Below are 22,341 nucleotides of genomic sequence, written 5' to 3' on the forward strand. Positions count from 1 at the left end.
TGGATTGATTTGTGCATAACAGGAAACTTTTAATTTTCAATAATCTTTTTAGTCTTGCAAGAAAAGAATTTGCGGCTGTTGTAACTGGGATTGAAGCATCTAGACCCTAGAAGGTGCCATTATGTCAGATTCTACAGGTTCATAAGTGTGTAAAGCAGAACCCAGACAGGGTGATCTTTCCAAGGCAACAGTATAGAGTCCAATTAATTAAGGTCAGAGGAGTCCAAAGTGCAAGATGACACTCAAAGATTGACAGGTGGAGAATCAGGCAGGAAATAATGGTAGGCATCCAAATGGGCAGGCAGTTGGGGTCAGAACCTGAAGCTAAGACATCAGGGTCCTGGTTTAGGGGCTATGTCTTGGGAAATTTGAGGTTCCTGTGTCCATTCTAAGTGAACAACAGCAGGATGGACTCAAGTGCTGAGCTGCAGAATCATTGTATGCATTAGGGAGGCTCTTTGCCCTACTTCTGCACTGTACTCAGGGATAAAAGGTAGGGCTCATCCTAAAAGTCAAGGTCAGTTAAGTCCACCTACTGGAGTTAAAGATCCACAGAGACAGGGACCCAGGAAAATCCTTCAAATACATAAATCTCAATATAGTTCTTTAAAATCCAAAATAACACATACTGCTATTCATGTTGTTGCAATTAATCTGTTATCGACCACAGATAAGTAATATAAAGTTGTTTTATTTTGTTTTTAAGAAATTTAGAAAGGACACTGTAGTCTTGGGGGGGTACATGGCAGTTACCTTCAAGAGGCTGCTGTGACCTGGCCCTGAAAGGTCCCTCAGCCTGAGATCCTTTGCTTGCCACCAACCCCTTTGCAGTCTTCATCACTGAGCTTACATTTCCCATACTTTATCTTATATTTTGCTTTGTCACACTCATCATACTTTTTAATTATACATATTTTTAGAGTGCTGTGTGCTGTCTGTTTCCCTAACTGGATGGTAATCTCCATGCAAGCAGAGACCATATCTGTTTAGCTTATCACAGTATCTCTACCCAGTGCCTAGTTCAATAAATTTGCCCTTGGTAATTATCCGCTATGAATAAACCTCTATTCCATGTCATTGAAATGCCTAAATATTATTTCTCTTCAGAGAGAGAACAAAAACTTTCTGAAGCTGAGAAATAAGTACTACAAATACAAATTATCTGTCAGTCTTATGTAACAATACCGGGAAAATCATAAGACATGGGATAAATAGAGAATCATCATGTTATTTATACCAAAATGTGCCCACAAGGTCCCTGGGACAGAGAAGGGACTATATAAATAACAAAAAGATCCTGCTGGTAAACAAATAACAAGAATATTTCTGCCTTTCACACAGTAAACATTATGCTTCTTTCTTTTGCTCACTGATGAAAAAATTTACCAAAGCAATCACTCCAGTTTTTCCCCTTCTATTTTTTGACCTGAGATGGCTATAATTTACTAAATAAACTACCTGGCATCCTTGGAGTACTCAAAGTCCATGCTGTCCGTCACCACTCAAATAGCAAGGGCATCTTTGGCATTCTAAATGCACATAAAGTAATCAATACAGAAAAGAACAAATTAATCGAAAGTTATGTAATCTTATACTCTGAAGAGAACCTGATTAAATCTCCATCCTTTGTAGCTATTGCTAATAGTGCAGGTGTTTACAATCTTTTGTGATTTGACCTCAGGTGACCCAAGGATAGTTTTAATTGCTTATCAAATGTAATTTTATGAACGAGATAAAAATATTGTGAATGTGTATAGAACACCTTTGAAATACAGAGAGCCTTTCAAAATGGGATTTTTAGTTCACTTGCTACTCCTTCTTTAGAGTCTAATTGATTTTCTTGACATCTCTTTAGCCTGGCAAACTGCCTACCTAAGTACTTTATCTGACCTTCAGGCTGTTTGCCAGGTATTGATCCAATACCTACAATGGCTGTGTTGTACCAGCTCTTCCAACTTTGATAAGGGCTAATGTACTAGCGCCAGGCAGACAGGAAGTCAATGGTCTCAAAATTTCTCTCATCCTCTTCTATCTGTATCTTCCTCTCTCCTTATGCAAGAATTTCAAGTTCTATCAAAATCAAATCTGAAGCAAATCAGATAGACATCTGGGTCTAACTTATCTTCTAGGAATTTTTAAAAAACACATTGTGGAAGAGCTCTCTGGGGAACAATAAATGAAAATGTTTAGAAATAGAAGACTTCTTTTTTTTTTAATTTTTATTTATTTATGATAGTCACAGAGAGAGAGAGAGAGGCAGAGACACAGGCAGAGGGAGAAGCAGGCTCCATGCACCGGGAGCCTGACGTGGGACTCGATCCCGGGTCTCCAGGATCGCGCCCTGGGCCAAAGGCAGGCGCTAAACCACTGCGCCACCCAGGGATCCCCAGAAATAGAAGACTTCTTATTGAAGGTAAAAGAACGTTATTAGTTGAGAGGTTTCCTTTTTAAAGAAAAGTAAAACTAAATATGACTTATAGAGATGCTTAAGGCAGATTTAGACAAACTGCATTGCATGTAGTAAAGAGAAACCAGCTAGTAAAGCGTCTTGAAATGTTGTCATTAATGAAACAATAAAAGAAAATGGGATTTTAGTTAACCTAAAGAATAGCTTAATTGGGGAGAACAGTGTGATAGCTCTATTAGATTAATATCTGCAAGTTAATGTGACTATATTAGTTTGTAGATAGAGCTCATGTTTTTCAGGTTTGCCTTGACAATAAGTTTTAGGAAAGCATTTTCATTAGACAAATGGCCCTGGGTAGGCTGGGAGATCCTCTCCAACAAACCACCCTAATTACTCAGCCCAGGATGGAATCTTTAGAGATGGAGAAAATACAGGACCTGAACTTAGAATCGCTGAAATAAGCCCTTTGGGAAACAGAGAACCTCATTGAGAATATATTTTGTGTTTTAAGATAATTTGAGATAGATAAAATTGACTGCTTCCCCTGTACAGATCTGCTATGGATATGCTTTGCCCTCTGTCAACTAATTAAAAAAAAAAAAAAAAAGAAGAAGAAGAAGAAGAAGAATCTAGAGAACTCATAATGCCTTTTCCTGGAGAAAAAAATAGTGTTGACTGGTGCCTAGTTTATCTGATCTATGTCCTTTTGTAGCTTAAAATAGAGGAAAAGCCATGATAAATGTACTTTTAGGTTGCCAACCTGAGGGAAGCAATTAATACTTAGAATAAACAAAAAATGCACATTCATCATCATATGCCACTTCAGGCAATCTACATTCCAAAAAATCATTCCAAGCAGCTGGATACAGTCTTGAGTTGATGACTAGCCGTAGTAGGAAAAGGGCAGAGAGCCCCACAAAAGTGACTTAGGTAGGAAACTGCAGAGGGTTCTTCAGGGGTGGCTGTGAGTGGAACATGTCCCACAAAGTAGGCATGGGTGGGATGGGTGCACAAGATCCCACAGGGCTGGCTAGAAGTGAAACTGGATAGAGGATTTCACAGGGCTAATGTGCATAAACTCAATGAAGCTCTGCTGAAAAAGGAGCTACCTGGATTATTTTAATCTCCCTCCATACTAATCAAGAGCCCCTGAAAGTTTAGTCATCCCCTCCTTTCATCAGAGGTTCGCTGGTCCAAATGTTACTGCAGACAGGCCTGAAGAATAGACTTTTTGGTCCTAAACACATGGGAGCTTTTTGAATCTTAAATATTGAAATGTTGGAGCCCATAACCAGCATATCAAGTCACTACAAGGGGCACGGGGAATGCCTGAGAAGCAAGTGGAAACAGTAGTGGGAACAAGGAGCGTGAAGTCCCAGAAATGCCTTTAGATATCTGCATACTCTATGCTGGCACAGGCTGCAGATATTGACAGTTTGGAACAAGAAAGCTTTAGCCAAATCCATGACTTCTGCAGAGGAAATGTTGAATAGAGAAGTCATGAAAGGGAGGTGATGATTACTCCAGGTTGTTTTGTCAATTATCAGTTAAATCAGTCCTGCTATTGTGATTACAATAGTGTTTGTCTCCAGCAGCTGGAGGCAAAAGACCTTGAAAACAAGGAGAGGAAATCAACTGAAATTTGGCATGAAAAAAAAATGTTCAGAAAAATACACCTGGGGAATAAATATTATGAAGTGGTGGAAGCTCTGAAAATGCACTGTAGCCAGGAGGGCCAGGAAGGGTGGCCAATGTAACAGGAATGTGCGGATGGCAGAGCCACAAAATGCTCTTGCTTCAAGCCATGTGGCTCGCGGGGATGAGGCAAAGACTTCATTCACCTTCTCTAGGAAGGGTCTGTGGGATCAGATCTAAGGTGCTATTTATGGATTTACATTTTTAAAAAGACAGGAAAAATGGAGAAGTAGAAGAAGTTCAGTAAATGATAAATAATCAAAAAAAAAATGAAAAAAAATTGTCAAGTCACAGAAAAGAAGGGGAAGGAAAAGTGAGGTCCAAAAGCTAAATAAAAATGGGGAAAGGAGTTAAAATATTATATTTATAAAGCTGCCTCTCAAGGAAGTGCAAAAATCGCTTTACCTCTTTGGGCATCAAGTTTCCTCAATACTACAGGGAGGGTTACGAACGACATGATTGCTAAGGCCTCCTTCTAGTGCCAAATATCTATGCCTCAGAGCAGGTTCTAAAAATTTAGCTTCTTAAAAAAAAAAAAAAAAAAAAAAAAACTAGCTTCTTCTAAATGTAGCTCTAACCTCACTTTGGGGTATTCTCTGAAATATATCCTGTTTCTCTCAGTTGGCCCTATTCCTCGCATCCCCAAAAGGTCATCTACCTATGCCACTGGCTTACGAATAGCACATTTGCCTTGTTTTTCACTGAGGCCAGGAAGGTGGCAGAAAGCAAGCAAGCTGGAATTGAGAGGCCCTGGCTTCTGGTCCTGCTCTCCTGCACAGACACAGGGCGTTGCGCTCACTCCAAAGAGATGGCCCAGATGAAGTTGTCACTGAGGTTTTCTCCAGCTCTACGTATCTGTCTCTCTCTGTCAAGCTTTTGAATGAGTTCTCATCAGTTAGATGTCTCTTCGCAAGGAGAGGTCAACCACCAACTAGAAAAAAAGACCAGGTCTGCTTCATTCCAATTCTCCATCTAATCCATTCATATAAACTACAACTAAGACATCACAGTTAGAGGTCAGAAAGTGTATGACACAAAAGAAAATAGTAATGAAATACTAAAAGGCAAAGAACTTCCCAGAGAAGTGACTCACTCTGTTATAAACCAGTCTCCAGAGGAACCTGGAGGAAGAGCCACTCCTCTCAGAGACACTTATAATGAGATTTGAAAGAAGTCTGAGAGAATAGTCAACGATTGATCATACACCCCCAGTGCTCAGAGCTGCTGACCCCACACATTCATCACGTCTGATGTTCATGGCAGTCATCTCTGGCTAGTAGTGACTTAGAGCCCACTAGAGACATCCTCTGCATCCCCACCTCTAAGTTCTCCAGCTTTCCATTTCCCCCATGTCAGCCTGCAGGCCACTAAGCACCCTGCATTCCTATCAGGTGTCCTGTCAGGCAAAACTGGTTTATTCAAGGTCACGCTGGCAGCTGAGCCCAAGAGCCTGCTGCCTGTGCTGTTAACCTTGCCAAGTTGAGCTGCATCTATTTTTTTTTCTTCAATCATTCCTAGAAATATCAATTCTGGAAAACTCTGTTTTCCCACAGAAGGTTTTGGCAGCCAATCCTCAGCAATTACCTCATTCTCTGCTCTGCTGCCATCTGAGACGGTGTACCAGGAAAAACTGTGCACCTGTAAGGAGAACAAATGCACTGGGGGTGAAGGATTGGAACTCCCCTTCCCTCCTGACATGGTTCCCTAGGAAAGGTCTCTGTGGAGTTGTAGAATATTCTTGTTGCAAGAGGCTTGAAATTCCATCTACCCAAAAGCTATCATTTCACACACAAGGAAACTGAGACTGGGCAGAGGTATCCCTTCCACAGATTATAATTAAAATATTTCAAAGTATATAAATAAATAGATGAATGAGTGAACGAATGAATGAGTGAAGAGGAGAGGGAGAAATTCAGAAATTGAAGAAGGAGGAGAAAACACGTATTTGTGCAGCACAATATAAGGCCAGAGGAAGAAGGAGAGATAAGAGATCTCTGTCACTAAGGGTCTTAGTTTGTGTGGGCTGCCCTAACTGAATGCATTAGGCTGGGTGGCTTATAAACAACAGAAATCTATTTCTCACAGTTCTGGAGGCCGAGAAGTCCAAGACCGGGTGCCATCAGATCAGGTGTGCAATGAAAACTCACTTCCCTGTTCATAAGTGACATACTTGCTGTGTCCTCACATGGCAGAAGGAGTGAGCTCTGTGGGGTCTCTTGTATAAGGGCACTAATTCCATTCGTGAGTGTTCTGCTTTTATGACCTCATACTTCTCAAAGGCCCTACTTCCTAATACAATCACATTAGGGGTTAGGACTTCAAAATATGAATGTTTAGGGAGGCACAAACATTCAGTCCATAATACCAAGTAAGCCTTCGGTCCACCCCTCTCCTGCACCAATCAGGTCCAAATGTAGCCAGGAGTCATCATCCTTTATTTTTGTCCAGGCAGCATCTTGTGGAAATAAGCTGTTCATGCTCTTCTGTAATACAGACAATTAATCATTAAGTGAGAGCTAGAGAGAGTCTTGGGAAGCATATGTTCACGTCCTCATGTTTTAGAGATGAGAGAGTAAGACTTGAAAAAAGTAAAATGGCTTTCTCAGAATATCCAACGACCATCGGATAGTCACAAAAAGAAAAGCAATACCGACAGACCTGGGTCTACTTGTCCTTGAACAATTTCTTTTCCTACTGAATTAAGTCCAAGACATGTGCGTGCACACATGCATACCTGTGCCTCCATACCTACTGCAGGTATAAAGAGTTACTAAATATACTGCTTCAACAGCTGGGATTTTACAAGTTGACTTTTCACAAGGTGTTTATGGTTTCTTAAAATGTGTTTGGCTCTCTTTTTTCTTCTTCTGAGATTTAAAAAATTTAACATAGAACTTAAACATAAGGCTGAATTGGTCAAGATAGTTACCGCAGCGTTACTTTATACTGTCAAATCCAAATCACGGGCAGTGAATTCAAGCTCGGCTTAGTGTGATGCCAAATCATCCCACTTTGGCCAACGGCATTCAAATAAGGTCATCAAAGGCCAAAGTGGCCACCCTGAGGCCCTGCTGAAGTTGCCAATGGGTGTCTATCTCTGCATCTGGTCAGAGAGAATTCCCTCTGAATTCAGTGGGAACTAAGAACTGAGGCCAGTTAGTAGAACCAAAGAACTAGGTCCTACTAGGGGATCTGGAAGTTGGTAAAGCGGTACCACTCTCGTTGTTATTCACTGGGCCTTGCCCACGCTGAGTTAAAACCAGATAACTTGGCTCAGAGAATTCATGATGCACGCACTCAGCCCATGGAATGAATGAGCTCTTCTAGGAAACGGAACACCCATTGAGAAGACTGAGGGGTGCCCTGGAAGAGTTCAAAGGGCCTGAAACAGGGGCTCCATTTCCTGGAATCCCTCACTCATCTTCTTCCTCTGGTATCCCTTGGCTCTTCTTCAATGCAGACATTCACTGCCTGGGGTGTGCTAGAAACTGAGCTGGACACTATGCTGGGGATGTCCCTCAAGGTGTTGACAATCTGATGAGAACCAAGACTTGTACACAAAAAGCTAAAAAAATTATACAGCTAGACTAACCAGAGACCCAAATGAGTAAGTAAAGCAATGATAATTATGGAGTTCAGAGAAGATCACTACGGTAAATTACAATAGAGTAAGAGACGTCTCTTTCGCAGAGATTTACATCCTTTTCCACATTTGATTCTTGTATTATTTAAGGCAGGTTTATGGTCTCCCCTCATTATAATGAAAAAGGAGGAAGAAAGCAGAAGAATCTAGCACAAAGAATAGGAATTTGAATTCTATAGCTTGAATTGAATACCTACCATGTGGCAGATACATTAAAAAGAGAAATGAAAGATAACACACAGTGAAGTAACTGAGCTCCACCCTAAGAGCTAAGTTCCAGTGAAAGGGCAAGTATGTATGATTCGGATGGGATCCCTGGATGGTTCCCAAGCACGCCGTAGGCAAACCTGAGCAGGTGGAGACCCAAGAGGAGAATGAGCCTTGTAATAAGGTATTATAAATTGTAGGGGCTAGAGATGTAGGCAGATCAGAGTAGACAACTAAGACTCCGAAGGGTATAAATGGCACTTGGGATGAGATATTATCTAAGAGCTGTTATCTAAGGAATTTAGAGGGGTTACACAAGGATGAGAGAGATGTAAATGAAATGGGACGGGGAAGGAAGGAGATATGCTCTTTCCCAGACCAGACACCACAGTGTCAGACAAGGGCTCCATAAAATCTTCCTTTTATCTGCATTTGTCCTCCGTGTGTTGGGGACATCACCTCCTTCCCAAGAGGAAAAATAGGTGCAGGAATCTGACACCAAGCCGCAAATGAAACTTGGGAGTAAATTATCAAACAGCTTGTGCTCCAGAATTTCCCTCTGTGATCTGTAGGTAAACATGATAAACAGAGTGTCAGAGATCCTGCTCATGAAGGCCAACAGTATGAGTGTACATAGTGTACAAAATTCCAATAATTACTACTCAATAAGTTCCATTTATTCAAAATGGGATAAGAACAGAATGTAAATCTTATATTAAAACAGTATTTATTTACAAAAAATGAAATTATCTACTTCCATGGTCAGATCTTGAAGGAAGATTTAGCAATAACAGGGCAATGAATTGTAAAGCTAACATATCATGCCTAGAAATTGTGATGGCTCAGTCCCCATGAGTCTCAATTAGCTAAAAGATTAGTCCTTCTCAACATGTATAGATCATTCATTTTTATTTAACAATAACTAACTGTATCTCTGCATTATGCAATTTATCAAAATGACTATATTCTAAGCCAAAGGATAAAAAGCAACGGTAATCTTAAAGGAGTATCTGGGTGTGGTATGTTTTCATGTTTCCTCTCACTCTTAAACCAAAATGTGTTTCTTGGAAAAGTGTGTTTTCCGGTTCAATGATGCAAAACTTCCCACTGCCCCTTAGCCCATTGTTTGCATTGCTGGGCCCTAGAGGCAACACAGAAAAAGGAATGAGGAGGGATCTGCAGTGAGCCTTTTAGTCAAGTCCTGGCTCTGTCATTCAGTTGTTAATAATTATGGAGTTCCTATAAAGTCCTAGTTCTGGGCAAATTGCTTTACCTGTATTGTGTCATAATAACCCTATGAGATACTTAGTATTCATGTGCCCATTTTACAGATGAGAAAACTGAGACAGAAAATTTGCCAAGAAAAAATGCCAAGGGCACAGTAAGTGATATAGCTAAGATTTGGTCCTATACCCTTATACTCTTCTCTCTCTTGGACTTAGATTCTAGGCAACTTATATTTCCCTGGGCCTCAGTTTCTTCATCAGCAATACAGAGAATATACTATCTAGCTTGCAGAATCAATGAAAAAATTAAATAAGGTGATAATGTAAAGTGTTTAGTGTAGTTTCTGGCCCATAATAGGTAGTCATTAAATAGCAGCTATTACTATATTTGATAGATGGTTGTTTTAATAATAATAATATTTCCCTGATAAAATGGTTACTTCTTAACGTTTTCATGAATAAGAATAAACTTATAATTAGCAGTTTTTCATTAATAGGAGAATCACAACTCCCATTAACATCTGTTACCTATGTATTTTGAGAACAAAGTCAAATGCTTAAGAGATCACTAATCAGTATTAGATTTTAGTCAGACTGCCCCCCCCCAAAAAAGCCAAAAGTATGTTAAATGAAACTTGGCCTCAACTTTCAATCATCTAAATAACCAAAAAAAAGTGGCCGATTTGACCCTGAAACACCATATTACTCACTAGTGATATGAGCCCCTCACACACATGAATTAGCTGGTTATTGGACTAACTTTCCTGTAAGAGACGCTATTGTTGCCTACTCAACAGCAGTTGCCAAACCCCCACACCCTGCCCCTTTTCCCTTCCTTCTTCCTTGCTTACAGAACTCAGATTTTATTCCAGGAATCCAAGGTCATAGGCTGCAAAGAAGAGAGGACTCTCCCAACCTGAGGTGGTGACTCATGACTAAGCCAATGGTGGTTATTTCCACCCTCCTTGCCAGTGATTGGTTTAACAATGGACTTGGGCTACGATGCTGGATAGGAAGTCTAACGGGGCAATCTAGGAAAAGGATTTCAATTTTGGAAATAAACACTCAACTGGAAATTTTACTCTTTGCACTTGTATGTGACAATTGGAACCGCAGTGGCTAGCTTGAGATCTTAAGGGAAAGTAATGCTGGAAGAGGAGAAAATATGCTGCGGATGTCAGAGCAGAAGGATAGAGAGAAAATGAGTCCTTGATGAGCAAACAAAGATATTAACTAACTTTGAATGTGCCCTAAAGGAAGCCTTCCAGACTTCGTGTTGTGAACTACATAATCCACTCATGGTTTGAACCACTTTGAGTTGGGCCTTCTGTTCTCCAAAACGGGATGTATCTTTGATATCCAAAACTAGATCTTAACCAAGATCCAAAACTAGATCTTGGCTAAGCCTAGAAAGTCCAAAATACCAGAGGTAGTCCAACATTCATTCTTAACTCTGATTCCTACCAAAGGCTTTTGGAAGAAGGTAGAAGGAGAAACAGCAAAGTAGTATTGAAACAAACAAATGAGAAGACCTGGGAACTGGGGAAAACAACCTCAGGTTCTGACTATTGTCCAGATACCAACTATTCCTTTCCATGCTCATTTCTCTTCTTTTGACCAGCTACTAGTCCACATCAATGTGCTTATTCTAAGTCTCCTCACAGATGTCCCCAGAATGTTGTAAGAGGACTTCAGATTCTTTTACAATCCTGTGAAAAGTCACTCCAAACTAGAAAACGGTTCTCGTTGAAATGGGCCTTCTCTCATCCTATACACAAACATCAAGTGTCACCTCCAACTGGATGTCATTGAGCTTTTACGGGACTGGAGATATGTGGAAAGTAGTGCAGTCCGATCAGAATAAGGTTGGATGTGCCCGTGAACCCACTGTCTCTGATCATGTTGAACAAAACAGCAATAGAAACTGTTTTCTGAGTGGGCACAGCCATGGAGAGTGAAGTACAGGAGCCTCTTAGAGCCACTAAATGAAAAGCAGAGACTGGCAGTAACAGCTTCCTTTTATCAGGGGCAATTGGATGGTTGTCATGAACAGCTGTTCTCTTCCTCTACTGACAGGCAGTGGGATTATATCTGGGAACAAAATTCCCCGCAGTAGTTTGGGAGAATAAAAATACACTATGGAAAGGCATTATAAAAATCTTCCCTGGAGACTTTACATTGTTTTCTCATCAAACTCCCAATATGAAATGAAGATAGATATAAATATAGATATAGATATAGATGATATAGATATAGACAGATATAGATATAGACACACACATAATATATAAAGAGAGAGAAATCGAGAGAAAGAGATTGATTTTACATACATGTAAAATGAAGGGGTGATACTTAAATACAGTCCTGCAGTCAAATTATTCTCCAGTGCTATTAATCTGCGATACGCTATATCCTAAGGACACATCCCACCCCCACCTCGCCAGTGATTATTGTCCTCATGAATTATTCTTGCACACTGGCTCGTCAATTCCTTTCCTCACAGCCTCGGCTAAAGAACTCTCCCAGCAATTTCAACTGTACTTCTTCCTTACCACGGCATCTCATATCCTCTTTGTTTCCCTAGGTCTCCAATTTCATCCTTTCCCCCCTCTTCTTAATCCATCATTCTTTGTGAGGCACTGCCGGCCGAGCACTGCACAATAGGCCTTGTCTTACCCTATTTACCATGCCCATTAAATCTATTAGTCTCAGTACACCATCAGCTTTTAAAAGTGCCCCTTTCACAGGCCCCCCTCTTACCTGTTCTAATGACATTGTTCCCTCTCCCACTGCCCTTTGAACACTCATGTCATTAAGCTCCAATTTCACTTTGCTTTTGATAATGACAAGATGGCTGCGCTCTCTAGTCTTACTCCGGAGCCTACCAGAGTACCTTTACAGCAGCAGCCACAGGAGATACCTATTGATTGCTCTTCTTGCCTCTCCTTCCCACAAGGTCCCAGGGCTGCTGTTAGTATTTGTCCAGCTGAAGCTAGCTCACAAAGACAGTTGGAACTGATGGTTCTCACTGACACAGGAACATGGATATTCTGAATGACTTAGAGCCCTTTCCCTCTTCCCCTTTCCTCCTAAACATTCTGCTCAGATGTCCGGCTTCCATTCATTCCTTCAAATATATACTTAACAGAATGTATTTCTACTACTGCCAGGCTGTGGGCTAGATGTTAGGGGGACAAGAGATCCAGCCCCTTCTGCAAGGAGATTTCCATCTGGGTAGAGGGGAGGGGCCAACCAACAAGTACAGTACAACGGGCTGATTGCTTTCTCCAGGCCAAGGAAATCCAGTCACACCAGCTTCTGTTGTGTTGCTGTACTGAAAGTAAGGGGAGTGTGTGCAGAGGAGGGTCAAAGTAAAATGGACCTTGGTTCATAATCTGGTTCCGCCACAAATTTGAAGAACCTGAGGCAATCGATGCAGCTGTGACAGAGCCTCAGTCTTCAGCTCCACCCACCCAGCTATGGCACCCACCTCCCAGGGGCTACTGTGAGGATGAAATGGAACACCACCACCTGGGGAGGTGGCTAGCTTAGCTCCTGACACTCCATAAGTGTTGACTGGGATGCTCACACTTTTCATATTTCCCAGAAACCCCCTGATTTTCGAAGCCCAGTATCCCTCCCTGTTTCCCCCGGTGCCCTACAGCTGGTGATTTTTCTCATGAGTTTGTTTAAATAAACGTTTGAGCCAGATCGGCTTCAACTCCACCTGGGTTGAGGCAGCTCAGTTAATTTTCCACCAGCACCTTACCTCCAGAGCACATGCTACCCAGGAGACGTTAGGCGCAGGCAAATTAGTTTAGAGGCTCTTCTGGGAATTTATTCATGTCATAAAGTGGAGTTGGATTTATTACCAGTGTTAGTCTTTACTCAGGGGGAGCCAAAGACCTGATCAGCAAGGGGAATGAGGGGTCTGTGGGGAGGGTGAGTCCAGGTCAGGATAAAGCCTTATTAATAGACTTTCTAAATAGTCTCTCATTTGAGCTACCTGATCAGAAAAGGCCTTAAACCCATCTCCTGCTGCATTTTATTGTGACGGAAGACCCCCCCCCCCCCATTTACCCCATGGGAAGGTGCTCTCATAAAAATCCTCTTCATATATTACCACCCTAATGACTGCACACTATCAACGGAAGGGCAGTGAAAAATGATTATTGAGCCATGTACAGACCACCCCAGCATTTTTAATTATAGATCTTACAAGAAAAATAAAACTTTTGTTTTGTTTTGTCTGCATTCAAGATAATCTTATCAGGATTGTCAGGAAAGAATAATACTGCAGTCAAAAGAATATTCAGTGCCCCTTCAGGCACTTTTCAGAATTCAGAGTGTTGGCACATATTTAAAAAGCAAATACAGAAGAAATGCATAACTTAGAGAGCTCAGGTGCTAAATTAGCAGAGGCTGAGGAAAAGAATGAGTCAGGGAACTAGAGAAATGCTTCCCCACAATGCAACTTAGCCTTTAGCCCCAACTTTCCCAACTTTTGTCAATGCACTGAAGTCTGGTGTTGATGTTCAAATCATCTGACAACTTGTAACTCAACCGTAAGCAGTTAGACATAAGCTACAAGTGTCTATTTTTACACACCAGCAGCAATTCCCTCAGGAAAGCCAGCCTTCCTTTCTGCTCGCTCTTCTGTCATCCCGAGAACCCTTCCCTCCTATGGATGTTCCATTCTCTCGTTGGATGCCTTAGAAAGTTGCCTTCCAGCTCCTAATTACCTCAAGCAGCTGCCTAATGCAGCTTCCAGGCACAAACCACTGTGGAGTATCCATTTTAACACTCAGCACTATCACTGACTGGTGTTGAGAGAGAGGGATTGCTTCTGTGCCTGTCAGGAAAACAACAGTTGTTGTATTCATTGGCCTCCCAGGAAACTGGGATGCCTTGCCTTTGTGCGCAGGATTTTCCCCCAGGGCCTCTGGCTGAGGAGCCATCAGCGAACCAAAGAGGAATGGCTTTAGTCTGCCCTCCGCTCTCCTTGGCAAGGGTTACATCATTTGCTCAAGTACCATCATCAACACATCTATATATAAACTGTCTACCGAAAACATTTTATAAGCCAAAGGCAGTTATGACAAACCCCATTAAGACAATGTTCTCTAGGTAACACAACACAGCGCCCAGCTCCCAGGCCATAGCTTCCTCGTTTCAGGAATGATTCCAGTTACAAAAAGCACTCAGTAAAGACTTTGTGGATTAATTGATCCCTTGATTGGTCTAGAATCCGTCTATTAAATACTCTGAAATCTGCATTTTGATATAAGAAGTTGGAGTTTTCACAGCAATGGCATTTGCTGCCAGGGCATTAGCCCGCCCGCGTTTTATAAAAAAGGAACTATTACTTAGGCTCTTCTGTTTCTGGACAAGCAATAGGAAAGGCTGTGGAGAAGAAAGAGGAGGAGGAGGAAAAGGAGAAGGAGGTAGAGGAGGAGGAGAAGGCCTCGAACTTGGATCCTGCAGCAACGTGTTCGATATGCCCCCTACCCCTCTGCTGTAACAAACTCCTGGAGACCTTTGTGTTCACATCATCCTAAGAAATTCATACAAAAGATGAGTGTCAGGGAATCAAGTGCTGGCCAGTTTTTCTCAAAGCCTATCGATGTACTCTGTGATACCAAGGCAGTATGGGTACTTCCCAGGAAGGGCAAAATCTCTGGGTCTCTTCCGGAAAATGTCACAATGTGGAAGTCACCCCAATGAGGAGAAGAGGAGGAGAAGGAGGAGAAGGAGGGGGGGAGGAGGAGAAGGAGGAGGAGAAAGTGGAGGAGGAGAAGGAGGAAGAGGAGGAGGAGGAGGAGGACAAGGAGGAAGAGGAGGAGGACAAGGAGGAGGACAAGGAGGAAGAGGAGGAGGACAAGGAGGAAGAGGAAGAGGAGAAGGAGGAGGAGGACAAGGAGGAAGAGAAGGAGAAGGAGGAGAAGGAGAAGGAGGAAGAGGAGGAGGAGAAGGAGGAGGACAAGGAGGAAGAGAAGGAGGAGAAGGAGAAGGAGGAAGAGGAGGAGGACAAGGAGGAGGACAAGGAGGAAGAGGAGAAGGAGGGAGAGGAGGAGAAGGAGAAGGAGGAAGAGGAGGAGGAGAAGGAGGAGGAAGAAGAGGAGAAGGAGGAGGAGAGGAGAAAGGAGGAGAAGGAGGAGGAGGAAGAGGAGGAGGAGGAGAAGGAAGGGGAAGAAGAAGAAAAAAGAGAAAAAAGAGAAAGAACAAAAAAAGAAAGAAAGAAAGAAAGAAAGAAAGAAAGAAAGAAAGAAAGAAGAAAGAAAGAAAGAAAGAAAGAAAGAAAGAAAGAAAGAAAGAAAGAAAGAAAGAAGAAGAAAGAAATTGAGACCGGAAAGGGAAGATGAAGATCTTCTTATGGGATTTGGTTTTTATTATTAAAGAAAAACAACATTTTGTCTACAGGGTTGATAGTGGCCACGTGGTACTCGAATGCTCCTTACTTTGAGACTTGTTAGTGTTTCACACTCACTGTTCAACCATCTCTTCCTTTCTTCTCACCAATGGTTTCAGTAAACAATTCAGGGTCAGGAGAAAGTGTTGAAAGAACCGGGTTCTTCAATGAGAATACACATGCTAAACGGGCTCCTAATTTGAGAAAATACCTCTGCTAGACACCACCCCTTCTCCCTTAGGGCATCTGTTAGGACCAAACTTCCAACATTGAGTTCCCCCAACAGTGAGCTCAGTTTTTGCCTAGTAATTGGGGTGACTTCCACATTGTGACATTTTCCGGAAGAGACCCAGAGATTTTGCCCTCCCTGGGAAGTACCCATACTGCCTTGGTATCACAGAGTACATCGATAGGCTTTGAGAAAAACTGGCCAGCACTTGATTCCCTGACACTCATCTTTTGTATGAATTTCTTAGGATGATGTGAACACAAAGGTCCCCAGGAGTTTGTTACAGCAGAGGGGTAGGGGGCATATCGAACACGTTGCTGCAGGATCCAAGTTCGAGGCCTGATGCCTCTGTTTGAGACACTCAATCTTCCCAAGACTCAGGGTTCTCATCTATAATATTGAGGATGGAAAGGAGCTTGCCCCCTGCCCCCTTCAGCGCTTCTCTAAGATTCCTCACTGAGACACCACAGATGGTACGGCCAGGGAGGGAGGTGGAAAGGATAAGAAAAGGTTAAAGTGCACGTGATACCACTGTTACCGAGCACCTTCCAGGATGTCATTTTTTTTCCTTCATTAATCTTTCATGTGATTTTCATCAAGGGAGTGGAATGATTCATAGGGAAATAGAATTCTACACACTTTAATATGTAGCAGGAACCTAGTTACTTGAACCGAGGAGCCCAATTGTGTTTTCAAGAGGCCCCCAGTAGTAACAGAACTAGCTTTCCCTTCTGTGAGAGGATGGAATTACTCACAAATACCTCTAAGATGCATACTTTGGGTGTTCTTCCCAGAGTGTTCACGGATTTTTTTGATAGTCTTCTGCTGTGACCAATGATGTGTATCTGAGAAATACCTGTCTAGGACTAGGGCAGACTACTCCACCCTAAGCACAAGTACGTGCTGCAGCGTTAGGTGAGGCCCCATTAGCAGTGAACCCTCCCCAAGGCAGAGGACCCTGTAAACTCAAAAGACAGGGGGAAAGGGATGGTGGTAAGAAGGAAGAAGAGAGAAGAGAGAGAGAGAAAGAGAGATATAAGAGGGAGAAGGAAATACTGGGGAGGAGGGAGAGCGGGTCATTTTGCTACTTGAAGAAAGACTAAGGAAGTGCTTCCTTATCTAAGTCTATTTTTACTTTTAGGTTTGTTCACTTTTCTGTCCACATGTAATCCCCTACTTTGTATCCTATCTTTTCTTCCGGTGAGGCAGGTAAACAACGCTGTGGAGTTTTCACTGCTGCGTGTGATAGATACTAAAGTTTTTCACCAATATTCCAGATTTTCTATTAGGCCCAGAGTGAGGTTGCCCTTCCTTGCCCCCTTGAGATTGTGCAGAGACATGTGATTTATTTTGCCAATGGAATGTGAGCAAAAATAATGTGTACTGCTCTAGGGCAAAAAAACACTAAGACGCACCTATTTTTTTTCAGGCTTCCTTCTTCCACCAGTGAAACCACTGAATCTCCAGTCTTTGGAGGTTCCATCAACCTAGCCCCAGATTAAGAAAACCTGGAACAGAGTTCCCAGCTGCCCACAGTGACTATGTGTTGTAAGCAAGCAATGAAAAGATATTGTTTTGAGTCATTAAGACTCAGAGGTTCTTATTGCAACATAACCTAGCCTAACCTGACTGATGCATCGTTATTACTAGTTATGATTAGTTAAAATCAGTCACTACTGTTGTTTATAGTGCAATTTTGCAAAACATAAGATTTCTAACAATTTTTTTAAAGATTCTATTTATTCATGAGAGACAGAGAGAGAGAGAAAGAGAGGCAGAGACACAGGCAGAGGGAGAAGGGGTCCCCAGAGGTCCCCCTGGGCTGAAGGCGGCGCTAAACCGCTGAGCCACCAGGGCTGCCTGATTTCTAACATTTAAATAAGTAATAAATAATAAGGTTTTTCTAAGACTGGGTTCTGTTCACAAGGAGTTTTAGGATCTTTGGCTGAGTGTGGAGTTCACCACTTGCAGTTTTGTCTAAACAGGCAAGGTCTGCAAGGAAATGTTGACTGGAAAATAGAGAAATACTTTTGCCATCATCATAGACATTTTCCCGGGATTACTATTAGTGAATAATTTTTATGAGTACATAATAGCTGTAAACTTGTCAGAAATAGACACCAGAAAAATAAAATTATTGTTGTCATGATGATTTTATCATCTCCAATACCCTGCAGCTACGCTCCCAATGATTTTTAACACCAAATAAAATTCAGCCAGTTCAAAGCAGGTTTATAAACATAACAATCCTGTAAAGTTGAATCTGTAGAAATGACTAGATTGATCTGAAAAGATTCTTTAGATGAGCATTTTTCGCTAAAGGAATTAAATATTGGAGAATGTAGACATAAATAAATGTTACCTAACCTTTCCGGAATAAACCCTGGCATAAAAGTTGGCATCGTGAATACAAAAACCTAATCTATAAAGTCACTAATTTATGACAGTAGCTTGCACAGTCTGGAAATCATGGCCTTTGTCCACACTCTCAACGAGGAACACTAAATACAAGAGAGTATCTGCACAAATCGGGGAAGAGATTAGCCACTTCAATCTCCACTCCATCTCCCATGTTCTAGAAACATCCTGGAAGAGGTAATATAATTGTAGGTCCTTAACCTAAGAAAAATCCTCTCCTAAATTTGAAGTTATGATGAATACAAAGGAGAAAGCCCAAGAACAGAAATAATTGTCATTCTTCAATGCAGATGAGTAGACAACAGAGAACCTGGATTAGAAATAGCCTGCAAAAAAGCAAAAGAACTTGACAAAGATAGATCTGAGCAGAGAAGGGAGCATTATGTTCATTTCTTTCCATGTCCAGAAGGATTGGGGGTGATGAACTAAATAGAAGTTTCCCAGACCTACATCAAACCGTATCAGTAAGCACACCCCACTTTGAACAGGCTCTGAAGTTAAGACTGCCTGGTGAAACATTAATTTCATTATAAAGTAAAATTCATATGCATTATATCTTAACAAATCACTTTTCCTTTTTTTTATAACAAAGAATCAAAGGACTCCTTTTTTATCATTTTTCTACTTTTTTTATAACTATAAATCATTTGTCATAAAAAGCAGCTGTCCTCAGAAAATTATTCTCCATTCCATCATAGCCACAACTTAAAGACTCAAAAATATCTTTAGTAAACAGGAATATATAGTAATGTAAGTTACAAGGAATAAACATTAAATTAACATATAATGATCTCATTTCATTTCAATCATCGAAAATAAGCATAGGACCAACAATAAAAGAGATGGCTCAGCCTTCAACTATGCCAAACGCTGCTTAGTATTTCTCAGTCTTTCCCTGTAGAGAAATAATCTTTAAAATGTTTCTATTTGCCATTCTGTTTTAGATTTTTGGAAATTATCAAAGAATGCACTAAAAAACACAGCACCATCACCATGGCCTTTCTGGTTGCAAAATCCCACGACAAATGCACTGAATCTGTATGATCACAATTTAATAAGGTAATGGGGAGCTGGTATAGTTTAGCTCCCTCTCAATCCCAAATAAGAAACCCTCAGTTTATCAGAAGACCAAAGCATAGTCTTATTTAAAGCTAATTAATTCATTTTTCTGGTCAGTTTGAATAGAATCAAATATTCCTTACTATTTTAAGCCTCATTATGAAACAATTTCCTCATATTTTGTTTTTTTATATGGTATTTTCCTATTGCTGTAAATGCGTGTTTCTTGACATAATTGGTCATTCCTTTTAAAATGCAGGGCCTTTCAGGGCTTCAAGATATTACATTCCACATCAATAGAGGTGATATAGATATAGCAAAGATTTAGGACAGCTGTTCTCAGTAGGGTAAATGTATAAAAATCACCATGAACATTTTTCTTTTTCAAACTACATATGTCCATCCCCACTTGAGAGTCTGGAATATGTGTGGTCTAGAAAAAATCCTCTGGTGATCCTAAGGTTCGTTGCTTAGGAGATTGGGTAACTCCTTGAAATATAGCACAGAAGTGTTGTTCGTTTGTTTTTACTAAATTTGCATATTGCAATATTTTCTTCTTTCTTAAAAATTATGTGCAGGGAAAAAACTCAAATTAATTTAGAGAACTGATCCACTGAGTTTTCTGTTAAGGCCTTTCACTGCATGGCTAGCTCTGCTTGTCTATCTATATTGGCAAATATGCCGCCTTTGTCTTTCATCAAATTGGTAACATTTGCTTAGAAAACTGAATCTGAGGAGTGGAGTATCACCACCCAACACCTCCGTCTTAGAGTTAACTGGCTTTGCTGTAGCCTGCCGGGAGGAAACAGCAGCCAATGGGCCAAGTCTAAAACACGGAAAGTGAAATGGTTCTATTAAAGAAAGCGATTACAGCATCGGGCTTTGCAAACTAGGCTAAAGCTCTAAACTGCAAAATTATCTTGATGCATGTGATTGGGAAGGACTAATTAGAAGAGAGGATGACATTTTATTTTCTAACCAGCCCTCTCTGATCTGAAGCCACGACACCCCCTCACTTGTTACCTAGCAACCCTTCTTTGTATATGTAAGGTTACTCTATTCCTGCTTTGTTATTCAATTTACTTGCCATTTTAAGTGTCCTGATTCTCTTTAGGACTATCCCACCCCGGTGCGATTGGCCTTAGGCTCTGAAATATCAGAGGGCCACCGATTAAGTGGATCCACATGTCGTTGTACAGCCCCATGCTGTCCATAGATCGGTGCTAAACAAATGCTGTAGCTATTTCACCTTGGTATTTGTGATCTTACCAGAGCCCTCCCTGTCTGCACCCCAGCCAACAACCCTCCGCCTAAACCAGAAATTGCTGTCATTGCTTTTATCTTGATTGAGAGAATATAAGCAGGACTGGCTCCTTTTAACTCAGTGGAAAAATGACTATCAATTTAAACATTAACTGGTGTCCAATCTAATCATGAAACTAAAAACAGAATTTGCTCCTGCACGTTGCAGTTTCTCAGAAAATCACCACCCAGCTAAACTTCACAATTCCACCTAAACCCTAGCAATATGTAAATAGGTAATCAGCCACATTTGGAAACGTATTTTTTAATCAGGTAGTTTAGATGCATAATCACCTTCAAATCAAACCACCATTAGAGGCCATTAACTCTTGAAGGAAGGAAACTCAGCTGGCAGTCAGAACTCTATCAAAGAGAGATCCAGGCTCCACCTTCGATTTTTGTAGAGCCCTGGGCTCACACTCACTTTTCAGTTGCCTTTTTTTTTTTCTCCTTAAAAGAGAATTGTGATTCTTTCTTAATGCTAGATAAGAATTAGGAGTCTTAACAAAACAATCAGGCTATAGCACTTGAGTGCTTAGTAAAGGTCTATTACCTTTTTACTGTTTCTTTTTTCCCCTCAGTCACTTGAGAATTGCCTAACACCGAAAGTCTAAGTAGCTCCAGAACACCAAACCCTAGTACATGCTAAAATACAATATCTAATCTATAATCTAATGCACAAACTAATGATATAAATTGTTCAAATTAGTAGCACAATTTTGTTCTTTCTAAAATAACTCTTGTTGGAAAAATCTGCACCCCCATTCATGACAGTACCCAAATAATTCCAAAACCTTCGCTGCAATTCTTTTGGGGTTTTATACAGAAAAGGAATTTGAAAGCATTTGTTGTCTATCTCCTACTGTGCTGGTTAGGGGATAATGGCAACAGGTGGACCTAAGTCCTAGGATATGAGACAGTGGGGTGTATGGCCTGCCAAATTTAGATAACTCAATTAAAACAGCCCCATTCACCCACTCCAAGGAAAAAAAGCTGGGGGCTGTGGGAGATGGTGAGCATGGGTGACAACTGCAGATTTTCTTTTCTGGGGTCATTAGCTATGTTTGTGTATCTATAGCATAACTGTGTTATAAGCTAGCACGGTTATTTTTGCCTTTGCCTCATCACTCAGTGCAAAAGGGCAGAGGTGATTGCTTATAAATTCACACAGCTGCTGGCTGGAAGAAGGCATTTGGAAAATAATTTAGTAACATGGGCCTTTATTTCACTGAAAGAATTGTTCTTTGAGGAACATTCTCTCCCCCCACCACCCCCCACCCCAAACCAATAGAGCACTCAGGATCCTGCAAAACCTTCCCAGGTTAAAGCAAAGCACAATTTCCAGTTCTGGTGCCAGCGGAGGTATGCAAAGATTTTCTCAGCAGGAAGTCACTCATAGACATCACATGAATATTTAAACAATGGGAAGCCAGCAAAAGATTCTTTCACGCTGCAGGATGATAGTGACTTCTGAAATTATCACAATTATCATTCCATTATTGCAAAACAAATGACCTGATTTATTATGCTCTGCCTCTGCTCATCTCTGGATTTCTTCCTGATATATTACACAACCGGTTACTTAGGCATTCTACACAAACAGCATTTGTATCGACTACTTCATTAATATTTTGATTATTATAAATCTCAGGAACTCAATCCTCATCTGAGGCTAGAGTCAGCTCCCTCCCAGCCTTTATCCCTGAAGATGATTAGAAAATTTTATGGTAGGGTATGGTGATGCAG

The 22,341-nt window shown here is 41.1% G+C and overlaps 2 long non-coding RNA genes across 4 annotated transcripts; one reads left to right on the forward strand and one right to left on the reverse strand.

Moving 5' to 3' along the window:
- Positions 1-2,204: 2,204 nt before the first annotated feature.
- LOC112649967 (uncharacterized) lies at positions 2,205-6,321 on the reverse strand. Its single transcript, XR_003129841.3, has 3 exons — positions 6,186-6,321; positions 5,687-5,740; positions 2,205-5,033 (listed from the first exon to the last, which is right to left on the reverse strand). It is a non-coding gene; the product is annotated as an uncharacterized LOC112649967 (long non-coding RNA).
- Positions 6,322-6,410: 89 nt separating this feature from the next.
- LOC112649968 (uncharacterized) lies at positions 6,411-17,373 on the forward strand. 3 transcript variants are annotated; one of them, XR_007403902.1, is made up of 3 exons: positions 6,411-6,859; positions 9,284-9,333; positions 17,246-17,373. It is a non-coding gene; the product is annotated as an uncharacterized LOC112649968 (long non-coding RNA). The 3 variants fall into 3 exon arrangements; XR_003129843.2 differs by lacking the exon at positions 17,246-17,373 and adding an exon at positions 10,051-10,288 and having other exon boundaries at positions 6,411-7,709; XR_003129844.2 differs by lacking the exon at positions 17,246-17,373 and adding an exon at positions 10,051-10,288.
- The last annotated feature ends 4,968 nt before the right edge of the window (positions 17,374-22,341 follow it).

The sequence above is a fragment of the Canis lupus genome, chromosome 19, assembly GCF_003254725.2.
Source record: "Canis lupus dingo isolate Sandy chromosome 19, ASM325472v2, whole genome shotgun sequence".
Classification (NCBI taxonomy): Eukaryota; Metazoa; Chordata; class Mammalia; order Carnivora; family Canidae; genus Canis; species Canis lupus.